Genomic DNA, 5319 nt, shown 5'->3' on the forward strand with positions numbered 1-5319 from the left:
CCTAATAATAATTTGTTAAAGGCAAAGTAACTGCACATATTAATTCTTTCATAAATGTGAACATCACATTCTTGAATGGCATAAGACTTAATTCATGATAACTTGGGTTGTGATTATATGAATAGAGAAACTCGGCCTCATCTGAATGGCAAGATTGCACATTTTGTAGCCTTATTACAGTTGGGAAATTGAAATAAGGAAAGACTGACAACTGCTAATATCTGCAATAGAAAACATTTGACTAAATGCAGAGTAACTGTTCTATGTCATTCTTGCCACTCATCCCTTGCCATTTCATCCTCTGACTCTGAAATATATAGCAAGAGAGCTGAGAATGAGTGAAGCTATGATCCTCTTCCTTATTTAACCTAGGTTATATTTAGCTGTTCACTTTACCTTGCCTAGTTCAAATGAAATTTATGGCACTCAACCACTCACATATCTTACTTATAGGAATGCCTTAAGTTTTGTTCACTTATTCAAGAAACATTTATTGCTCATCTGCTTTCATGGAGCACTGGATTAGGCATTGCGGATTCAAGATGAAAGATAGATATACTGTTTACAAACCTAAACCAAGGATGGAGATTGTACAACAAATTAGAAATTGAAAGGAAAAATCACAGGCAAGCTGCGGTAATAGCTGTCAAAACTTCTGGATACAAAATGCATCTACTTGTGATTTTTAAAAACAAGTTGTTTGCCTTCTAATTATGTCACTGAATACCATGAAATATAAGATTACATAAGAGTGCTTAAAATAGCTGGTCTCAAACATGGTAGACAGGTCTGATTCCATGTCTTCCTAACTATTCATACTAGGAATGTTTTTAAGGTCCACAAGAAATAGTTTTTATTTTGACACCTGGTATTACCACTTTAAGTTATTTTATCTCTTGTACTGCTTGTGATTTTGCATACCTTATATAAATTATATGCTATGATAAAATGCAATAAGCTCAGATATGCAAATGATATAACCCTTATGGCAGAAAGCAAAGAGGAACTAAAGAGCCTCTTGATGAAAGTGAAAGAGGAGAGTGAAAATGTTGGCTTAAAACTCAACATTCAAAATATGAAGATCATGGCATCTGGTCCTATCATTTCATGGAAAATAGATAGGGAAACAATGGAAACAGTTACAGACTTTATATTCTTGGGCTCCAAAATCACTGCAGATAGTGACTACAGCCATGAAATTAAAAGGCGCTTGCTACTTGGAAGAAAAGCTATGACCAACCTAGACATCATATTAAAAAGCAGAGACATTACTTTGCCAACAAAGGTACGTCTTGTCAAAGCTATGGTTTTTCCAGTAGTCATGTATGGATGTGAGAGTTGGACTGTAAAGAAAGCTGAGCACCGAACAGTTGATGCTTTTGAGCTGTAGTGTTGGAGAAGACTCTTGAGAGTCCCTTGGACTGCAAGGAGATCCAATGAGTCCATCCTAAAAGATATCAGTCTTGAATATTCATTGGAAGGACTGATGTTGAAGCTGAAACTCCAATACTTTGGCTACCAGATGCAAAGAACTGACTCACTGGAAAAGACCCTGATGCTGGGAATGATTGAAGGCAAGGGGAGATGGGGACGACAGAGGATGAGATGGTTGGATGGCATCACCGACTTGATGGACATATGTTTGAGAAAGCTCTGGGAGTTGGTGATGGACAAGGAAGCCTGGTGTGCTGCAATCCATAGCATCTCAGTCAGACAGAACTGAGCAACTTAACTGAACTGATGATAAAACTGATAACCTTAAGATTTAGACAAATTTATCAATTTATACTTCAATTGGAATATTCTCATCTCAATGAAAAGCATCAACAGAAAGGTGACAATTCACTCTTCTTTCGTTTGTGTATATCATCCATGTCTACAGGTAGTGTGAGTAACATGAATTCCAAATACAGATCCTCTTGTCTCAATTTTTTCTTTCATGCATGTGTGCTAAGTCATTTCAGTGCTCTTCAACACTTAGCAACCCTAGGGACCATAACCCATCAGGCTCTTCTGCCCATGGGATTCTCCAGCAAAGTATACTGGAGTGGGTTGCCATTTCCTCCTCCAGGGACTCTTCCAGACCCAGGGATCCAACCTGTGTCTTTTACGTCTCCTGCATTAGGAGGTGGATTCTTTACCACTATCGCCTCCTGTCATGGTTTTCTATCTCAACTCCCTGCAAAAAATAACACACTGATCTTAAATTTTATGCTGCTATTTAAAGGGCCAAAATTAAAACAATCTTGAAATATAAAGAAAATAGGAGGACTCACACTTCCCAATTTAAAAATTTAAAAGCTATAGGAATCAAGACAGTGTGATATTGGCATATGGATGAACACAGATCAATAGAGTAGAATTGATAGTTCAGATATAAATCTTTATATTTACTGTCAACTCACTGGTGGCTTGGTGGTAAAGAATCTGCCTGCAAGGCAGGAGCCACAGAAGATGTGGGTTCGATCCCAGGGTTGGGAAGATTCTCGGGAGGAGGGCATGGCAACCCACTCCAGTATTCCCACCTGGAGAATCCTATGGACAGAGGAGCCTGGAGGGCTCTCAGTTCATAGGGTCACATAGAGTCAGAGACGAATGAAGCAACTTATCACTCATGCAATTTTTATAAAGATATCAAGACCATTAAATTGAAAAGAATAGTCTTATCAAGAAGAGGTGCTAGTAGCCATAAAAAAAAAGAATGAAATAATGCCATTTTCAGAGACATGCATAGACTTGGAGACTGTCATACAGTGTGAAGTAAATCAGAAAGAGAAAATTATTGTGTACTATTGCTAATATGTGGAATCTAGAAAAATGATACAGATAAACTTATTTGCAAAGCTGATAGAGATACAGATGTAGAGAACAACCTTGGATGTCAAGAGGAGAAGACAAGGGTGGGGTGAATTACGAGACTGGAATTGATATATATACACTACTGCATATAAAATAGATAACTAATGCCTTAATGGCAGAAAGGAAGAGGAACTAAAGTGCCTCTTGATGAAGGTGAAAGAGGAGAGTGAAAAAGTTGGCCTAAAACTCAACATTCAAAAAATGAAGATCAAGGCATCTGGGCCCATCACTTCATGGCAAATAGATGGGTAAAAATGGAAATGGTGGTAGATTTGTTTTCTTGAGCACCAAAATCAGTGTGGATGGTGACTGCTGCCATGAAATTAAAAGATGCTTGTTCCTTGGAAGGAAATCTATGACAAACCTAGACAGCATATTAAAAAGCAGAGACATCACTTTGCTGACAAATGCCCATATAGTCAAAGCTGTGGTTTTTCCAGTAGTCATGTATGGATGTGATTTGGACCCTAAAGAAGTCTTAGAGTTGAAGAATTGATGCTTTCAAACTCTGGTGCTAGAGAAGACTCCTGAGAGGCCCTTGGACTGCAGTCACTGACAAAGGAAATCAACCCCCAAAACTCACTGGAGGGACTGATGCTGAAACTGCAACTCCCATATTTTGGCCAAAATATGCAAAAAGCCAATTCATTGGAAAAGACCCTGATGCTGGGAAAGACTGAAGGCAAAAGAAGAAGGAGGTGGCAGAGGATGAGACGATTAGATAGCATCTCTGACTCAACGTATGTGAATTTGAACAAACTCTGGGAGATGGTGAACAGAGGAGCTTGGCGTGCTGCAGTCCACAGGGTCGCAGAGAGTCGGACACAATTTAGCAACTGAACAACAACGACACAATCTGAACCTCCTTGGTTGACTCCTTGGATATGGAATCTGTAGGTAAGGGGGGCTTACTGTACTGACTTGTAAAGACATTTAATCTGCATGGCTCGCTCAAGTTTACTGATGTATCTTGCTATCAACACTTCATCCAATAACTGGGAAGCCTTAAGACAACATGAGTACATGAAACATCACTTGCCATTGAAAAGGAAATATTTGAAAATTTAACCAGTTTATCTAATTTTGTACTGGTGCAAGGAGATAAATCAGAATACCTGATCATGTTGGGCTGTGAGATGCTGTATCCATTAGCATTATTTCCATTCCCTTTGACTATAGCCAAGAGCATTATTCCCCCACACAGAATACATAAGGTCTGAGTATCTGTTTGCCAACGGACCACTGGATGGGATGAAGACAGCTCATTCTTTATTCCACTTCGATCTCTTGCCTGTGTGATGGTACTGTCAACAAGGGGGTGACACAATGCCAAGAATCGTTGTGATTTTTATGACCCGGACATCTGTCTAGTATGTACTAGGCTAGAACCACAGGTTCTGTCACAGAGGCCATGGAAAAACTGCCAGATGGTAATGAATTTTAGCCACTGCTGACTTCAGCTGGATACAAACAAATGACCTAAGGGGACCAGATTCCATATCTTACTTCTAATCCTTTCAAGCTAACACTCCTACCAAGATATGGTTACAAGTGCAGCATTAATGCAGAAACAGACTTGAAGCCATGGAACAGCATTAAGGTAAATAGTTTGGATAACATGGCCAAAATTAAACACTTAGATAAATGAACCAAATCATGTTTTTGCAAAACTTTCTCCTTTTATTCCTTCATCTGAGAGAGGCAGAAACAAGAATAATAAAAAGTTGTTGCTTTTTTTTTCCTGTTTTGTTAACTCCAAACTAGAAAATGCTATTATAATTATTGTTTCACTCAAAACAGTCACATAATAATGTATAATAACAAGACACTAAAATTATAGCAAAGGATAGAGTGTTTTGTTGAGACAAAATAAATTTCCTGATAAAATGTGGGGTTTTTTTTTATTTGTTTTTATTTTGTTTTGATTTTTGCTTTAGTTTCAAGTGTTTACTGGGCTTTCCTGGTGGCTCAGAAGGTAAAGAATCTGCCGGCAATGCAGGACACCCAGGTTTGACCCCTGGGTCAGGAAGATCCCTGGAGAATGGCACAGCAACCCACTCCAGTATTCTTGCCTGGAGAATCCCATGGACAAAGGAGCCAGGCGGACTACAGTCCATGTGTTTGCTAAAAACTGGACACAACTGAGCAACTAACACTTTCACTTTCAGTTCACTTTCAAGTCTTACTAATCTTTCCAAATAGATTAGTGGCTATCTCAATAACATAAAAGAAGATCATAATAATGAATCTTTATTTGGATGATAGAAAGAACTAGACTGTCTTTATACATGAGCTTTTTTGTTCACTTTAATATGTGATTGAATTTCTATAGTTTTTCTTTCTCCCAAAAATGGGAAGAGAAAACTATTAACTTACAGTCATGATTAGCTGGTATCCAACTAATCTGTTTCAGCTAATTAATTGGTAAATCAAGTGTTATTGTAATGATAACTTTATGAT

This window comes from Odocoileus virginianus, chromosome 23 (genome assembly GCF_023699985.2).
Source record: "Odocoileus virginianus isolate 20LAN1187 ecotype Illinois chromosome 23, Ovbor_1.2, whole genome shotgun sequence".
Taxonomy (NCBI): Eukaryota; Metazoa; Chordata; class Mammalia; order Artiodactyla; family Cervidae; genus Odocoileus; species Odocoileus virginianus.